Below are 20,106 nucleotides of genomic sequence, written 5' to 3' on the forward strand. Positions count from 1 at the left end.
TCACTGGGCACGGCCCCGTGGTGGGCAATAGAAGCTTCTACTGGTTTGTCTTTTATGCTGCTTCTTGGGCACGACCCCATGCTGGCTGAGCACGGGGCGTGTTCAGTCTTCTGCCTTCTCTATTTTGCTTGGGAGGATGCTGTCGAGGGGTCGGGCAATCCACTTATGTTCCTTTTCTTGTATTTATGTTAGAATTAGCTGTCTTTTTGCTTCTTTTGTTAATTTGAGCTCATTTAATCCTGAAAATACAAAAGGAAGACAAAAACACTCTTTTTCCAACATTAGTACTTAAAAAGGGTTAGTTTTATGCCTCATTTGATGTAATTTATATGTTGCATTTTACACACATCAAATACCCCACACTTGAATCTTTGCTTATCCTCAAGCAAAACTCTTTAATATGTGGCTTTCACTCCCAAATGGAATAGGTAGAAGAGAAGGTTTTGGCTTGTCATAGAGTGTCGGGAATCCAAGGTCTTTATTGGGTTTTATTTTTGTTTATTTACAATCCTATTCGTTATGATTTATTTGGAACGTTTCATAAGATAAATTACTTATTTGGGCATAGCATGCCTTTTTTTTAAAATTCCATTTATATACAAGTTCACATACCTTACGGGAGAAATCACTCACACTCGGCCGAAGGTGTATTTTTTTAGTGAATCACTCGAGAGCGGTATGGAACTTATTCCTACCATAGGCTTGCCAAGCAATCAATCCTCCTCCTTTTTAACTTTTTACCTTTGTAAATATCAAGAGGACTTTTGGGTAAAGGCTTGGGCTAAAGGTGGGTAGTTGGGTTAGTGGTTAGTAAAAGGGCGAAAAGCGTAGAAGCGCCGGTTTTCGTAAAACATTTTGTTTTAGTGACTTTTTATTCTTGATGAAGTGTTTCTTCAAACAAGCTTTTGTTTTAAGAGCTTTGTTTGTTTATTTCTAACTTCATTCATTTTTTTTCGAAGTCACACGAAAACCGAGTTTGTTACTAAAATAAAGGGTAAAAATTAAAAAAAAAGGTTTTTTGGTGGGTAAAAGGGTTTTTAGGGTAAAGAAATGAAAGGTTTAGGCTCAAAGGGGTTAACTAGGGGGAGTTTTTGGGTAGGTGAAAGGAAAGATAAAAATAATGGTTTTGAAAGAAAAAGGGGTTAGTCCTAATGCCTCCATCATTTACTTACTTGGGTTTAAGTTGGTAAGGACCGGGAATGAATCGTCGTGGCAAGTTCTAGAGTCGTAAGAACCAAGCGGCTATTCACACAAGAAACGAAAAATGAACATTTAGCGTAAAGATGTATATTTGTATGCTCAATAAAGGCTCAAAACTCACTTTTTGTGGGAATGGGTTTTTCTATGTGATCAAGTATATATAATCGAATTTTAACTAAGCTTGTCATGCCGTTTCATAATTTTCTTATGTTAGTTCTTTTTATCACGACGCTATCGGTTGTAAATGTGTAAAAATATAACCTTGTTAGTCTTAGAATTCCTAACTTAAACTTTAGACAAGTAAAAAAAATGAAAATTTTTGAAAAAAATTTGGGGTGATTAGCGGTTCCAATAGAGTTTTGTGTAAGGCTTGTTATTAGGACTTGCAAAATTTTAAGGTTTTAGCACCCCCCCGCACTTAAATTACACATTGTCCTCAATGTGTCCAAAAAATAATTTTTTAGGTTGATTAGATGTGTAACATGGTGTTAAAAGCAAAAAATTATGTTACTGGCAGCTTGGACACGGCCCCGTGGGGACCGGGCACGGCCCCGTGGGGACCGGGCACGGCCCCGTGTTCAGGTGCCAGTAACGATAATTGAAGAAAAGAAACAGAAGCCTGGACACGGGGGCGTGTCTGGTGAACACGGCCTTGTTTAAGAGATTATCTTAGTTATTGTAGGTTCCAATAGAGTTTTGTGTAAGAAAACTAAGAATATAAAAACTAACTAAATGCTGAAAATAAAATAAAAATAAAAACAGATAGACAAGATGAATCACTTGGATCTGACTCGTGTATTAGTATAACCTTTGATTATTTTCGCACTTTTGCACTTGTTTAAGAGATTATCTTAGTTATTGTAGTAGGCCCCTCTTTTGAAGGAGACGTTACCCTCAACCCAGTAGTTTGAGTCAGCAAGGATACAATCCTAAAGGGTCGGATTATTGAAAGATAATGAATTAAGTTATTAATGCAAATTATGGTAGGCCCCTCTTTTAGAGGTGATGTTACCCTCGACTAAGTAGTCTGAGTCAGCAGGGATACAGTCCTAAATAGCCGGGTTATAGTATTAATTGTAGTTAACTTACGAGGGGGTCAAAGAGTTTGGATCCCCGCCATCCAATACCTATGGGCATTGAAGGAGATCCTACTAAATTTGACCCAGGTCCCTTGCAGGACCTCTAAACGCTGAACAAGGGCAAGACCCTTACCAAACCGTTCCCTTAACCCCCGACCAGGTAGCCAACATACCTCCATATAGACCGTGGAGATATGAATGGTGAAAATCTTTTATTTTATATAGACAGTAAAATAATGCCAAGACACCACGGACAAACGATAAGGAAGAATCACCTTCAACATAAGCAACTAGTTATTAAAGTCATTAATACAAAACCAAATAAAAAGTGCAAAAGATTAAAAATAAAAAGTATTATACTAAACACTTGTCTTCACCAAGTGATGTAAGAGACTTAGGCAAACATGGCCTTGATTGTCAAGAACTCTTACGATCAATCTTGGATCCCGAGACGACTCACACACTCTATGATGGACAATGGATGATGGTGGTGGATGATGGTGTTATGGTGGTGGTGGGTGGTGGATGAAGTGTGAGAGAGGTGGTGTGCCAAGGGATGAGTTGCAATGAAACCAAGCACTCCTATTTATAGGCTGAACAGAAGGCTGGGACAGCCCCGTGTCCGCTGGACACGGCCCTGTGCCTGTCTGACACTCTCTCTCTTCATTAATTGTAATTCGCAATTACAATTAATGCGCCTGCAGTACTTTCGCCACGCCCCTGTGTTCACTGGGCACGGCCCCGTGGTGGGCAATAGAAGCTTCTACTGGTTTGTCTTTTATGCTGCTTCTTGGGCACGGCCCCGTGCTGGCTGAGCACGGGGCGTGTTCAGTCTTCTGCCTTCTCTATTTTGCTTGGGAGGATGCTGCCGAGGGGTCGGGCAATCCACTTATGTTCCTTTTCTTGTATTTATGTTAGAATTAGCTGTCTTTTTGCTTCTTTTGTTAATTTGAGCTCATTTAATCCTGAAAATACAAAAGGAAGACAAAAACACTCTTTTTCCAACATTAGTACTTAAAAAGGGTTAGTTTTATGCCTCATTTGATGTAATTTATATGTTGCATTTTACACACATCAGAAGGGGAAAGAGGAAGTCACAGAATGTCGAGAAATAAACTGCAAAAAGAAAATTAAAACCACAACAACGAAGAAAACGACAGATTCTAAAACATCAGGAAAAAGTATTGTTTGGATTGATTTTGAGAAGTATAAAGATGAGGACAGGAACCAAAGGGCAAGATGCAAGCATTGCTCGAAAGATTTGGCTACAGACCCATATAAAAATGGCACATCGGCGTTGAGTAAACATAGTAGGAGATGTGAAAAACATCCGAATGTTTTAAAAAACCAAAGCAATATTTTCTTGAAAAAAGGCGATGATGGCGAGTGTGACAACCCGTAACTTCAGGGTAAAACCGTTTGTTTCGCTTTTATAAATAAAACCATACGTTTTGGTTATTTAATGAATTAACCCTAATATATCCATATCGCGTTGAACCGACCAAACTGTTGGAACCCACTCGTGTACCTCAAAGCTTACAAGACCCGAATCGTAGTACGAACTTTGTAAATCTATACTAATTGATTAGTATTAGTCACACTAATACTAGTTTCTTAATATTAGTGATTAGGAAAATAAATAAATAAATAATAATGATAATAATAATTAGTATGCATTTTTTTAAACCACCCCTACCTCTACTATTTTCATAAATATTCATGTGCTAGCCAAATCCCAATTGATTTTTCCTTATGGCCCATGATGTGCAGCCACACAAATCATCGTACACCGCCCTCAACTTAAATCCCTTTACGTATGTGCATGCTCATTATGTCTGGGATTTTTGTGAGGTGCGGCCCAAGGAACAGCCCAACCTGTAACCATGATGATGGTTCTCGGCCCACTGCAAATCCACCACCCTCATCCTCAGGTTTATTAGATTACATATGTTTACATGATCGCATATAACACTCCAACACAAACCCTACCCTAGTTCCACCCTAACGACTTACGGCAGCCACCACCACCCTCTTTTCAGCCGGAGCACAGCCACCGATCGCCGGTAAGGTCCCTCACCCTCGTCCGTAACTCTTTAAACTAACACTTTTGTCACAGTTTCTTGGTCACGGTTTCGGTTGAGTTGTGAATTCATGTTACGTGGTACCATGCCATAATATATATGTATTTGCAAACTTCGTTAGGGTGTATGAGTCTGTATGCATGCGTAAATACATATGTTAGTAGACATGTAGGGTATGAAAATATAAAAGGGATTATCTGTATAAACGTGACTGATTCGGACCGATTACCTAGGAACCTTGTGAATCGATAAGTGTGAATATGAAACTGATCTTTCTTGTAGTTTTTGTTTCGATCATAGCTGTGAAGATATGTATGTTATATATGCTATATATGTATGTAAGGATTGGCATGAATGTGATTGCATGAACGAGTATCATTACGATTAACCAGCACTTGATGATTTAAGTATACATGTAAACGTAATCGTAGATTTCTGCACATGAATGATGATACATATATGTGTGTAGAAGATAGGTGATTTCACTTGCACATGTTGTCGATGAGCTGCACGTGTACGACGTATAATTGGCTATGTGTATAAAAGCTCCAAGTCGACTCCGTTTTAAAGCCATAAAAACCAGTAATCGGATCTGTGTAACATGTGGTTATATGACTGTATAAGTGTCTATATGTATGAACAATAATTCCGGTTCGACTTCGGTTTAATAACTTGAACGCATACACGGACTTGAGGAGTAGACACGAGGAGTTATATTGAAAGCTTTAAAAGTTGAATGGTATGAGTAAGTTATACTTGTGTGTGTAACCATGATCTTATGTGCTAGTAAATACAATTGTGAATAAACTGGGGATTACATATGTTGGAGAATTCGATATGAAGATGATCCTGCCTTATATGCATAATATGTTGCATGACCTTGTTTTATATGACCTTGTTGCATGACCACTGTGTTGATGTTTATTTTGTTTGATATAACCGATGGGTAAATTGAGAAGGCATAATCTCCGTTTGATCTTAATAGAAACAATAGTGTCATATTATTGATTTGGATGTAAGTTTACTTTGTCGTTTGTGGCTCAATTCAAAAAGAGGAGATGATTTATGAAAGATTACCCTACAACTAGGAACACACACACTTAAGAGTTGGGCCCCACCACCACTTCACGCACACTTTTGTTTGATTGATTCGCACAAAATGTTTCAGTTGCACTCTTTAAATGCTTGGCTGCACTACACTTTAACTCAATAGCATAGTTAAATTCGAATGTACAGTATAGTTGGTCATGCACATGCTTAATGGACTGCAATTGATGTTGGGCCATAAACACTTGTGGGCTAGTACTAAAAATAGGTCGCGTACTCACTGTTTAATATTATTATTATTTCAGCATTGACTATTTTGTACATGGATTATTTTTGGTTAAGGTGTAATGCCATGATTGATACGTGTACACTATATGAGGAATACGTGTTAGATATGTGTAGCTTATACGTGATTTCTTGTTTACCGTCCTAATAAATGATAACCATAATAGGACGTGATTGACCAACCCTGACCGTTAGCTATTTTAAGGGTTCAACCGAGCAATCAAAGGTGAGTTCACACTTTCTACAAGGCATGGGATTCCCAAGGGTTGGGAATGGGTAAAGGATTTGAACTGAAACTACGTGATCTCCTGGTTTGGAACACGTACACACCCTCTTTATTGAAGGGTGACAACACGTACTAAGAACTTAATCGGAACCTGCGTAATCTCCTGGTTTGGGGATTACGTACACACCCTCTTTATTGAAGGGTGACAACACTGATGCTAGACCAAAAACTCTATCATGAAGTCCCTTCCTTTTATATCGACTTAATGGTGAGCGGGTCATTAGTTAGATAGCGCTATTTAGGTTTGACAAGCCCCACACCGTGCCGCAGAGGACGGGCGTGAACTAATGGATCTGGGCACTAGTCAATGATGATAGACATTGACGTCAGGACACCAACTTACTTTAGTCAGTGGTCGATATGGTAAACGGGTCTAGTGGTTAACATGGGGAAGCCCCCACCAACTATGGATATGTTTGGGAAACAGGGTAAACGGATTAACTTACAACTTACAAATGAACTCTTGGTTTTGAAACAACTTGATAATGAACACCAACTGTGAACTCGCTCAACTTTGTTGTTGACTCGTTGTTACATGCCTTGCAGGTCGTTAGGTATCTATGGAGCTTGCACGAGCAGGAGGAGTCGTTGTGGGATATGGACCGTTGTGTGCCATGTTAACATTTAAACTTATTGAACCTATGTTTTGGTTTTACCTTTATTGCTTCCGCTGTTTAACTTGAACTTGGTTAACTTGTTTTTGAACACCAATTATATTGCGTGGTTGGATTTTATTTATTTTAAATACATTGTTCAATATGATTGGTGGCTTGATCTTGGTCAGTCACGCCTCCATGCGGTGATACTCCGCTAGTGGATTTTGGGGGTGTGACAGCGAGGGCAGTAGTGGTGAAGTTAAGGCATGGAAGTATTGTGCGAAAGCAAGTAGAAGAGCCATAGCAGAGATGGTGTTAATAGACGAGGTCCCGTTTTCAACCGTTGAGCATCAGGGATTTAGAAGGGTTATAGAAAGTTTTAATCTGAATTTTAAGATGCCTAGCAGGTTTACGATTGCGAGGGATATTGGGGAAATATTTTTAGAGGAAAAGGGGAAGTTGAAGTCATTTTTTGCAAAGAATATCACACGAGTGTGTCTAACCACAAACACGTGGACTTCAAATCTTACAGCTCATTTTATAGATGTCATTGGGTGTTACACAAAAGGATCATCAACTTCAAGCAAATATTCAGCCACAAGGGAGACGAGATAGGTAGGTCCCTTATTCAATGTTTAAAAGAATGGGACATTGAAAATGTACTGACCATTACATTAGATAATGTGTCACCTAATGATGTTGCAATACAGTTTCTAAAAAGTAGGTTAAACAACCTCTTGTTCGACGTGAGATACTTGCACATCCGATGTATGGCACATAATCAATCTGATTGTGAAAGACGGCTTACGTGATGGGTCATCATGCATAAATCGTATTAGAGATGCAATTCGCTATATCAGATTGTCTCCTAATCGATTAGATACTTTCAAAAAGTGTGTGAAGGCAGAAAAGAGCGAAAGCAAAGCATTAATAGGTATAGATGTGGCTACAAGATGGAACTCGACTTGGGAGATGTTAGACAAGGCAGAAAAATTTGAGAAGGCGTTTAACAGATATGATCTGGATGACCCAAGTTATAAAAATGATTTGGGTGATGATGCTCCTAGAGTTACTGACTGGAGCTATGCGAGACAATTGGCAAGTGTGTTAGAACTGTTTCAGCGTAAAACTGCCAACGCTTCTGCTACAAAAACAGTTACCATTAATTTATGTTTAACGACGTTATGGATATAGACAAGCATTTAAGGAAGATGAAAGACGGAGCTGACTTGGAAGGTAAACTTATGGGTTCTAAGATGCACTAGAAGTTCGAAAAGTACTGGAGAAATCTACCAACTGGCAGATCTTGTAATTACATTCTGTATTTGGATATAATTTTAGATCTGAGGTTAAAGGTTCGTGTTATTCAGGTTCGATTTGAGAGAATATTCAGGGCTGAAAAAAAGATGAAGAGACAGAAGATAACTTGAAGAAACGTGTTCAAATTGTAGTTATGTTGGTGCATACGTCTGTCGACTTCGTCTTGTATCGAGTCTTGTATGTATGAAGAAAGATCAGGGCTCAAAGTTCAAGAAATATGTCAAATTATGTAATTTCGCATGAAGTGGTGATCTAGTAATTTCGCACGAAATTACTTTGTAATTTCGTGTGGAATTATAATTCCGCTTGAAATCCTAATTTCGCATGAGATGTAATTTCGTGTGAGTCAGTTTGGTGCGAAATTAGGCAGGCTATAAATAGGGGTCATCTAATTTCGTTTGAGTTAATTCATGTATGTGTGTTTCCGGAGCCGAAGTGCTGCCGAAGTGTCGTTTCACTGTAAAACTTTGTCAAATCAATCAGAACGATAATTAAAGTGAATATCTCGCTGAATCAAACTTGATATGTCTGTTTCCGCCTTTCATATTGAGTAGAACACCTCTGAATGACTCGTTTCGGTCGATAATACGATCTTACAAGTGGTATCAGAGCCCAGGAGGAGGAGTTCTAGCAAATTCAGCTTGATTTCATTAGATTTTCTAACTTCTACACCTTCTTTTCTAAATTGAGCAAGATTCCACGGTTAAAATGGTTTGAATTTTACACATCATAAGCGAAATTGTGTTTTAACAAAGCCTTGAGAAAATTGGACCTAAAATCGAGCTATAACCTGATCAATTTGACAAAAGTTGGACCGAAATGATGACATCAACATAATTTCGTGTGGAATTACATCTTAATTTCGCACGGAATTACCTCTTTTGGCTAATTTCGTTTGAAATTGTCACCGATTTCGCTTGGAATTGTAATTTCGTTTGTGCTATTTCACACGAAATTACATTTCGTTTCAAAGAAGTTATTTTCGTTTGAAATCAAGATAATTCCACGCGAAATTAAATTTCGTTTGGACGGATTCACACGAAATTACTAATTTCATTTGAAGATCCTAATTTCGCTTGAGCTATAATTTCGTTTGAAAGTCTGTTGTGCAGGTAATTTCGCTTGAACAAGCTATTTCACTTGGGAAGGTAATCTCGCTTGGAGGATTTTCGTTTGAAGAGAACTAATTTCGTTTGAAAGTATCTGTTTTGAAAAGCGTGTTACCGAATCATGGAAGCGGAATTCTATAACGCGTTTGCTACATCCCCGACTACTCCGGCTGCCAGTGCTCAAAGTATGAACATGGAAAATGAAACTGGAACTTTGCAAAAACCCCCAAAGCGTCGGTCCATGGATTTTCCTTCCTTTTGCCGTATTTCGCTAATGCATTGAGAAAAAGTATGTAAAGCCGCGTACGGATTTGCAAGTTATCAAAACTATTTCCGAACTGAATGACAAAGAGAGAGACATGTACAAAGCAGAAAAAATGATGATAACTCTACTTCAACAAGCTATAAAAGAAGATATCTTTATATTACTTCAGCATGATGGTACTTCACGATCGATCTGGGATGCACTTAAAATTAAATTTGAGGGAAGTGAAAAGATGATTAGAAGTAAGAAAGCATTATTAAAGAAAGAGTTTGATCTATTTACATGTTTGTCGAATGAATCGTCAAAGAAGCTGATTGAAAGATATTGTCACTTAGTACGATCTATGTCATCATTAGGAATTTAGAAAAGTCAAGAAGAATGGGTTGATAAGTTAGCTGACGCTTTGCCTCAGAAAGAATGGGGTACTTATTTGATGATTTTGAAAAATACTGGGGAATATGATAGTTTGACTATTTCACAGTTTATTGAAAAGATTGAGGGTCAAGATCTCGAACAGCAAAAGATTGCGAGGATGAATAATCCAAGTGGTCAACAAGACATCAAAATGTATTACAAAGGCAATGTTCAAGAGGTTGAAATGAGTCCGAAAGTCCAAACTGCTTTTAGTGCTGAAAACTCATCTGGAACTATTAATCAAAGCTCAAGCAGCAACAGTGGTTTTTCTTCGTACCCGAGTGTTAATCCAAAGAGTTCAACTTTAAGTCATCAATTTCAAAATTCAAATAGCAGTAATGGTCAAGTTCTATATTGCAACATCGCGTTGAATCTTCAAAATGGTCAAAATTTCTCTGAAGAAGTTGCCAAAAGTCACATGTCATTACTTGCTACTGTATTAGAATCCTATGAAGGATTGGTTGCTGGAAGGATCGGAAATCCTATGCTGACAAAAGAGGATTACGATCAAATCGATGCAGAAGAGATGGAACTTATGGACATCAAATGGTGCTTGGCTAGTGTCTTGAGAAGAGCAGAAAAGTTTAAGATGATTACAGGAAGAAATGATTTCTTAGATGCAAATGTCTCTACTTTAGGTTTTGATAAATCTAAAGTTACTTGTTTTCGATGCAGGGAGAAAGGACATTTTAAGAGAGAATGCAAAAATCAAGAAGCTAGTGGAGCAAAGAATACATTTGGAAAAGATGATTACTATCGGAAAGCCATATATCAACAAGTTGCTCATCAACCGCATCAACAAAAAGAACCACAAACTGCATATGCTAAAATGATTGAAGATGCAAATAAGAAAGCTTACTTTGGAATTATGATCAAGATGATGAGAAAGTGGCTGTAGGTTTTAGTTGTGACAAATACATTCCACCTGATTCAAAATTTGTAGCTATGATTGCACAAATAGTTCAAAAGCCTGATTTGATGACGAAATGGATGAAAGTGTTTGTTAGTAACGATTCGAGCCAAGAGGAAGAGTCTGTTTCTTCAGATGATAGTTCAGAGGATACTCAAGTGTTTGATCAATCTTCATCTGATGACAGTGATGATGAAGAAGAGAAACAAATAAATATTTGAAAGATTTCTTTAACTCCTGAAAGTTTTCGATTTTATTTTGCAGATCGAATGGAGAAGCTGAAGGAGAGACGAGCAGCAAAAGAGTTGAAAAAGAATGAAAAGGTTGAAGATGTTAAAGTTGATGAGAAGATTGTTGAAGCTGAAAAGATAATTGAAGTTGAGAAAGTAGTCGAAATAGAGAAAATAGTTGAAGTTGAGAAGATCATTGAAGTAGAAAAGATTGTGGAAGTCATCAAGCCTTGCTTAAAGTGCTTAGAATCTTGCAAAGAATGTGCAGAGAAAGATGAGAAGTTGAGTGAACATGACAAGATGAAAGAAAAGTTATTGTTTGATCTCAATTATGTCAAAGAGTCATATGATGTATTGAACAGAACAGTAACTGGGCTGCAAAAGACGAATTCTGAAAGAGAAGATGCATTGACAATGTTAAATGCAGTAATGATGTCAAAGCAGAAAGCGATCAATTTCTATATTGAAGAAAGTGCAAAGTGGAAGCAAGAGTTGGAAACTGAAAAGATAGAGAATGAGAGAATCAGACGGTTATTACAAAGTTATTCTAGTTCTGATTATCTGATTGATCGAATTTATCTAACTGTTGCAGGTCTTGAAGCATTTCAGGATGAGAAGCCAAAGAAGAAGGATACTGGTAAGAAACAGAGTGTTAGTTATAACAAGTGTCCGCCTCCGATTTGGGAAGGGTATTCTCCTAGAAAACCGAATGAGGAGCAAGTCAAAAAGGCTGTCAATATAAAGTTAAAATCCAAAACAACTGATGAATTACCAGAAAACATTGACGTCACGTTCACATCGTCTGACACTGATCATGAGTCTGAGTTAATAAAAAAGGTGGTCGATCAGGTGTTGGAAACAGACGAGGAGTTGGAGTCAAAGTCTGAGTCTGAAAGTCAGGGATCATCATCAGTTGACAGTAAAAAATTGTCGGTTAAACGGGTTTACAATAAAGAATTCCTGTTATCAAAATCTAATTTGAGTGAAGAACTATTCAAAGTGGCTTATACTTTGAATGATCCAGACAAATTATATTCTGATGAGGAATTTCCAATAAGAAGTGTTCAAATTGATAAGATCAAAAAAGTTTTCAAACTAACAGAAATTAACATTTCTCAAATAAAAGATTTAAATCTTAATGAAAAACCTAAAAAGTACACTTCAAGAGATCAACAGAAAATGAACAAAATTTTAAACAAGAAAAAGAATTATGGTTCTGGTTCTGGTTTTCAAAAGAAACCAAACTATAATGGTAATTTCAAAAATAAAGGTCTTGGATTTATTCCACCTGAAAATTATAAAAGTGAGAAAATTTCTAAAACAAAAACAATGTTTGTTTCAGGAACAAGTTCGAAAGAAGAAGCTAAGAGCTCATTCTGGAAACAATCAAACAAAGACTTCCTTGCGAAAAGACATGAAGGAATGAAGAATGGAGCTAATCAGAAGAAAGAGACAAGAACCTGTTACAGATGCAATGAAGTGGGTCACATTGCATGGAACTGTCCAAAGGCAATAAAAACAAAACAGGGAGTCTCTGACAAACTCAAAGAAAAAAATGTTGATAAAACCGAACCACCAACTGAACAGTTTAAAATGTTTAAAAATTCAAAATTTGAAGTTGGTGAGTGTTCGAAAAGATTTTACAGAAGGAATGTGAATTCTAACAACCAAACATGGATTGTTAAGAAATCAAATGTAAAATCTGCCGATGAATCTGATTCCACAAAATCAGAGGAGCCACAAGTTGTTAAAGATGAGAAATCAGTTCCTCCAATGGATGATGAGAACTTTCCATCATTGAGAACTGAAAATTTCAAACAAAAAGTTGGTAAGGTTGAAATCTCGAATCAATTCTATTCTGAGAAGAAAGAATTTGATGTCGAGAAAGCATTTAATGGAAAAGTGAAGCATATTTTTGGGAAAATGGTCAATGGGAAGGCCAAAGGGTTAAAAGAGTTTATGAAGAGAAAAGAATTGTTGGACCCCGAGTGAAGCTGAGGAAGTCACATCCAAGTTCAGTCAGGCTTGGATGGAAGTTTTTCATAAGTAAAATCCTGACTTGCCGGAGCTCCCAAGTTTGTAATCGTGGAGCAGGAATCAGCATCATTCTTGATAAAATTGATTTTGTGATAAATCTTAAAATTGTTAAATTCTACAGATTGTGGACTTGCCGCAACTTCCAGGTTGGTAAGTGTGGAGTAAGTATCAACATCTTCCTACATGTGGTATTTTGACCTACTAGTGGTATTTTCTTGATATTGTCATATCTTATCTTTACAAGTGGTTGACAAGAGGTTGGTTCTTACAAGTAGTTAATCAAGGTCATTAAATTGAACTTGATTTAACTATCATTCAAATGATTAGAGAACAATGTGATGAACCCTCAACCTACAAGTGGTAAAATCAACAATACTTATTTTTCGGAAACCATTCTAACTAAAACAAACTTAAGTGTTTTGAAATCATAATGGGAAAATAGTTTGTTGTAAGGGGGAGTTCTGATTGTTTAAGCCAAGAGGATGGAGAATTGATGCTTTTCACATCATGTTGTCAAATTTTTGTATAGTTTGTTTTCAAATTTTCCCAGAAAATCAAAATTGAAATATATTTTGATTTTAAACGGAGTAAATATTTTAGAAATTTCGAAAATTTGTAAAATACAAAAACATGATAAAACCAGAAAAGGCCAAAAACATTGAAAAATTAAAAAATGAGTTTTGTTGTGAAAAGAGGAAATGATAGTATATCAGTGGACTATCACAACATGCTAAAGATTTGGAAAGTCAAAAAGTGATAAATGATCTCACTATGGTTGTGTCAGTAGGTTTTTACTCATCTAGTAGATTGTTTTTGAGATATAAACATAAAATACGAATGCTTACTTATATCGTGGGGAACATCTCTCGGATATATGGGTAACCCCCGAAATCTTGTTTGAAAGACTCTATTTCTGACATACTAGGTCTTTGTGCGTGGTGATATCTGGGGTTATTATACAAGGACTTCTGATTTTGCGGGAGCAATAGCCTAGTCCTCGTATAATACTTTGCAAATGCTTTAATCTTAAAGCCAGCCCTCAGTACAAAAATGATGAAACATTGAAAAATGCTAATCATGTGCTGTTGAAGAAAAGATCCCCAAACGGGACATACCTAAAGTCGAACCGTCATCTCTCTGCTTTTGCGGAAGCAATAGCTTGAGCTCTCACGGTCTCGCATTTACTCGTTTACAGATATCACTAGTGTACATTCACCTGTAAGACTGAATATAGAAATCTGGATACGAGAGTATATTCTGAGGTGGGACACGTGAATAAGTTTAAGTCCTTAAAACATTAATCTCGTATCTCGATACAGTTGAACTTTCTGTAGAAATTTAAAAGGATCAGTATACTGACAATCTACGTGAATCATTTAGAACTGAATATGTCTAAAGCTTAAAGGTGTTAGTGATTTGTATCATAAACTGATATGATCCTCTTACACAAACTCACAAAAATATTGTTTGTAAATATTTCTTTACAACATTTCTTTAAAATCAAAAATAGAAAAAGATTTTAAGTGTGTTTTAGCATAAACTTTGAAAAATCCAAAAAGATTTTCGACAACTGATGTTGAAGAGCTGATTTTCAAGATTCCGAGTGCTAAACATGATGATCATTTTGTGAGGGGGAGTCAGTTTAGAATGAGAAAAGTTTTTGAATGTTTTGCCTACAAGAGGTCATCAAGAGTTTTCAAAGGTTAAATCATTCTATTTCTTCAAGTGGTTCATCAAAGATTAACATTGTTAAATCATTCTGGATGAATACCTACATTTGATATATAAATTTGTCAAATTTTTAAAAATTTGTGAAATTTATTGTGAGGTAGAGAATGTGCAGGATAACCAGGTTTCAGATCCTGATTGAGAGTGATAAAGAGCCAGGTTCCGATACCTGTGGATTCTGTGTTGGAAAAAAGCCAGACTACGATCCCAGCATATCGAAAGGGGGAGTCTGAAGGTACCTGAGTAGAATGTGAGCAAGGTTACGATCTTGGTGTTGCTGATGCAGATGAACTTAAGGAATTAAGAGATCCGATCAAGAGAATTAGAAAGCTTGAGATCCAGATTGTGATCCTCATTCTTTGAAGATCAACATCCGAGTGGAGGTTATCTGTTGGTGCTGAAGAAAAGAGAAGAGAGAAGATTGTCAGATACTTCAGAAAGAGTAGACAGACTGATAAAGACTGAAGACGTTGAAGACTCGACACTTAAGACTCGTCAACATCCGAGGGGGAGTCTGTTGGTGCATACGTCTGTCGACTTCGTCTTGTATCGAGTCTTGTATGTATGAAGAAAGATCAGGGCTCAAAGTTCAAGAAATATGTCAAATTATGTAATTTCGCATGAAGTGGTGATCTAGTAATTTCGCACGAAATTACTTTGTAATTTCGTGTGGAATTATAATTCCGCTTGAAATCCTAATTTCGCATGAGATGTAATTTCGTGTGAGTCAGTTTGGTGCGAAATTAGGCGGGCTATAAATAGGGGTCATCTAATTTCGTTTGAGTCAATTCGTGTATGTGTGTTTCCGGAGCCAAAGTGCTGCCGAAGTGTCGTTTCGCTGTAAAACTTTGTCAAATCAATCAGAACGACAATTAAAGTGAATATCTCGCTGAATCAAACTTGATATGTCTGTTTCCGCCTTTTATATTGAGTAGAACACCTCTGAACGACTCGTTTCGGTCGATAATACGATCTTACAAGTTAAAAGTATAAAGGACTAATTGAAGCTTTTGTATGAGCATTATGCATCAAGCAGTGAAAAACAAAAAACAAGGTTCAGATAAAGTTTCACCAAGTCAAGAGAACTTTGAACCATCATCACAAGGAGAGAGTGATTTTTTTTACAAAATTTAAAGCGGACGACGGTTCTACACCTTATAACACCAAGTCAGAACTTGAGAGGTACCTAGACGACGGAGAGGAGGCCCATTACAAGGGATTTGATATTCCGGGTTGGTGGAAGGCTGCATCTTCAAAATACATTGTATTAGCAAAAATGGCGAAAGGTATGTTTACTAATCAGTAGTTTATTTATATTACTTATAATAATACGATAGTGTTAATTAGATTGTCTTCCTATCACTATAGACATATTGGCTATCCTGGTATCCAGTGTTGCTTCTGAAGAGGCATTTGGTACAGGTGGAAGAGTTGTCGGTACTTATCGAACTTCTTTATCAACTCCGATTGTCGAGGCATTAATATGTACAGAGGATTGGATTCGTGCATCAATTAAAAAGAAAATCTACATCGAAGATTCGGTAGAGCTTGATGATATTGGAAAAGGTAATTTTGACATACACCGATACACATCCTTAGTTTGTTGTTTACATTGTATTTATCATAATATATTTTTTTTTTCATGTAGAAATTTATGATAAAGTGGAACCGGATCACATGAATATCGATGTCGATTAACGGATAGCTGAAGATCGATACGGAAAAAGGATAAAGGAGTTAAAGTAGTATCGGTTTCAGTTCATTTGCTTTGCTTTTGTTGGATTTTGTTTGGATTTCTTACATATGTTTTGGATTATGTTTGATGTTTGTTAATACTTTTTGAATTTTTTGATATTTGAATTATTAGTTTTTAATTACAATGTTTTATCTATGTTTTGGTAACACATTTCGTCAATTTTTTTTCAATCAGACATTTTATCGAACACTTGGCATGCAACGAAATTAAACGTGGATAGTAAACATTAGATTGAAGCATAAACACTCTATCAATCATGAAATAATTTCAATTTCGTATCAATTATTACATACCTACTTAATCTACAACAAACAATTATACTTGCATGATTTAACATTGGAATGAAAAGTAACAAAGAAATAATTCAAAGCCATTCATGGATTGAAAAAGAAACTTGGAAATTAGAGGTGTATCATCCCAACCCTGCTGCAAATGATAACAAGAACGAAGTGAAGGTGAATGCTCTGATTCTGATATCATCCCAAACGATAACGAGAACGAACAGAAGGTGAATGCTCGGGTCGGTGTTTAAAACCTGGACCAACATACCCGATTGTCCTAATAACTAGAACCGACCCTGTATTATAGGGTAGTGATTCGGTTCCCTGGTTTCTGGTTTTCCGGTTCTCGGTTCGCGTCAGTTTCTGATAGGGTCGGGTCGGGTATCGACTTATGCTCACCCCTATACATACTACTACTTATAACACGATCTTAAAAAACATTGCATCGAGTCAACCAATTAAAACAAAACACTAGCATACTTTTGCTAAAAAAATAAAGCGATGAAAATACTATATTTTTAAACTGGGTGAAAAAATATATTTGTGCTAGTTGCTTGGAGTGGACAACCTAGGAGGAAACGTCGTTTCCTACTCCACTACATCAAAGGTTTAACAATCACTTCTCTAAAAAGGTTGTAGTTCTTAAGAAACCTATGGTTGTTTTCGGTTTCATGTATTTGGGATAATGGATACATATTTTATATATAGAAAATGGATCCACTTTTATGAATATTTAACATCTTTGTACATCATATAGAGAGGATGGTTCTACGCAAAACACATTTTTTGCAAGAATACGAAGAACATTAAATGATCTATTGTTGGTAATGAGGATCCTAGTTATAAGGTTAGTTAGCGGTTGGGTTGTTTTGCCCGTGATCGGCATGTGATTATCTCTTATCTGAACATATATGTTAATTTTGGATAAGTTAACTCTGTACATATGTTGTTCTTTCTATGACTTGCCTCCTGGTATGCCTACGCTTTCAATCCAGATTATAGGTGAGCAAACCTTATCCGTAAACCAAAATTATCTGGTCAGGGGCGGCTATGAGGGTATTCGGGGAGGACTTCCGCACAGGGCCCGTGATTTCGAGGGGCACGTGTTTTTTTTAAATTGATATATATATATGTTAATAAATAGAAATCGAATCAAACAATATACATAAAATGATCTTTGTGCAGTGGCGCGTGTGTTTTGGTTAGTTCTTTGGGCCTGGTGAGACCCGGGTTAGAGTCCCTTGGTTCACTTCTTTTTATTGAGTTTCATTTAACAGTTTTCAATAATTACACAACTGGTCCCTGCACTTAAAAGTTCTAAAGAATTACCAAATCAGTCCCTTCAATTAGGAAATTAGTTTAATCTAAAATTTATAACTAGGTTAGTTATTTATTTTGTAATTATTAACGAGACTAACAAGTTTCATTTATAAAATTAATATTTTAAACCCGAAAAAACTAGTTATATTAATTTCTAAATATGCGACATCCAATATAAATAAAAAAAAGTTCGTTTAGGATCCGGTTTTCAAAACGGATGGGTATCGGAGATCCGTTTTTGGCGGATGTTACACATTGTTTATCGAATAATACGATTTTGTCATTTTCGTAAATGCCTTGTTTATCGTTAAGATATAAAGGCACATTTTTTTTTTACCTCGAACAGGGTACATGAATTCTTAGAGACGCTACTGTATCTGGTAACTGGACCGCCGCCGAATCAAATTAACTGATAATGGATAATAACTGACCTTTGTGATCTATGGTTATCTGATTAATTGATTAATCGGTCATGGTTATGGTTAAGGCTGTTCCAAAGCCGATTGGTAACGAAACCAACCTTGAAATAACTTAAACATGCTTACGTTGAGAAACCTTGAGAATTTATAATACATTTGGATCTAGTAGCTTCAAATTTGTTTTTAATGTTTAAGTGTTCCATGAAATAAGTTTCACTAAAAATGATTCCATGAAATGGGGTGCTATTAACACGGGTAAATTAACCAAAATTTAGAACATAACAAGCAATTCTGGTTTGAAGAGACGAGTTTTTTCCATGTTCATTTAGCTCAAATTATTATTCAAACATGGCTTGGTTAATTAACCGAAATGAACCAAAACATAACCTAGAGGCCGTTTGGCAACTTCTGAATGGTTAAATGCTGAACCAGTAAGAAGTCTGAACCACTAATTGCTGAACCGTTAAGAGCCAGTATAATACTTAACCGATCAGAGACAAATGTCTGACCAATTCAGATTATAGGTCTTAACCATTCAGACTGGGTATAATGGTTAACTATTTAGAGGCAAATGTCTGAACCATTCAGACATCTGCTCGCAAAACAAACAAGCTGAACCATTAAATGTTTAACCAATAGGAGGTCTGAACCATTAATAGTCTCATACAGCTACATAACTTATCAACCATAATCAAATTTTGGTTATGATGACGGGGGTAGCCCAAGACTAAATAAAATGACTCGGGCACATAAACGCTTGAAAGGTTAAAAGATTAAAGGGTTCAAATCCCGTGAACTCGGATGAGCAGCAAAGAGGATGTGAACAGTAAGCCATCACTTCACTGATTGCTTGTCCAGACCTCTCACATCTGTAAAAGTAAGCATGTGCACAGAGAGCAACCTTTTATCCGCAGGTCAAAACCATTCCACCCCAAAATGGGTAAGTCTCCCACTGCAAGCATGGTTCACTTGTCCAAGGTTTCCTCTTTGAGTGATACCTTCCTCTATAAAATGACACTTCATTTAGTGCGGAGGGACATTCCGATCAGCTCTGATTCTGGAGGAATCCCCGATCTCTCTTCTCGAGTACTTGTTCCATTCAAGTCTCCTTTCTTCACATCCAACACACACAACTTGATCGTTCTTGCTTCCGAGGCTGAAAACACTTCAGCCAAAGATCTCGAACAATCAACAAATAAAAATAGTGAACCTCTCTCCACGTCTTGCAAACGTGGGGGGACCCCACGACCTGCGTTAGGCAAATTGGAACCCTCCAGCCCTTTTGCCTAACCAGCCTAGCTACTATCACCGGTCTAGTATTTGTTGCATCAACAAGTTGGCGCCCACCGTGGGGCTACGCCACTAATTCTCTTCTAAAAGACCTAGTAGTGTAGCTCCATTCTTTCAAAACCATCATGTCGGAAAGTGAATATCTGGGAGAGGTAAATCAAGTCCCGAATACCTTGACCCCAAACACTAGCCAAGCTCATGTGGATATACCAACGTCCTTCTCGACACTGGGGAGCACTCCTACTGGAGCAACATACCCCGAGTTCCTCACTTTCCAAACACCGACTCCGTCTCGATCAGGGGTTCCATCCCCTAACGTCGGTGCCTCTAACACCCCCTCACATGTTGACCTTACCCCTGAAGGGGTCGCCAACAACTTCCTAGAGTTGAGGTCTCTCCTCAACCAATACGTGAGTAGAGAAAGAGACAAAGGGGTAAGGATTCGGTTAGACT

The sequence above is a fragment of the Helianthus annuus genome, chromosome 3, assembly GCF_002127325.2.
Source record: "Helianthus annuus cultivar XRQ/B chromosome 3, HanXRQr2.0-SUNRISE, whole genome shotgun sequence".
NCBI classification, from domain to species: domain Eukaryota; kingdom Viridiplantae; phylum Streptophyta; class Magnoliopsida; order Asterales; family Asteraceae; genus Helianthus; species Helianthus annuus.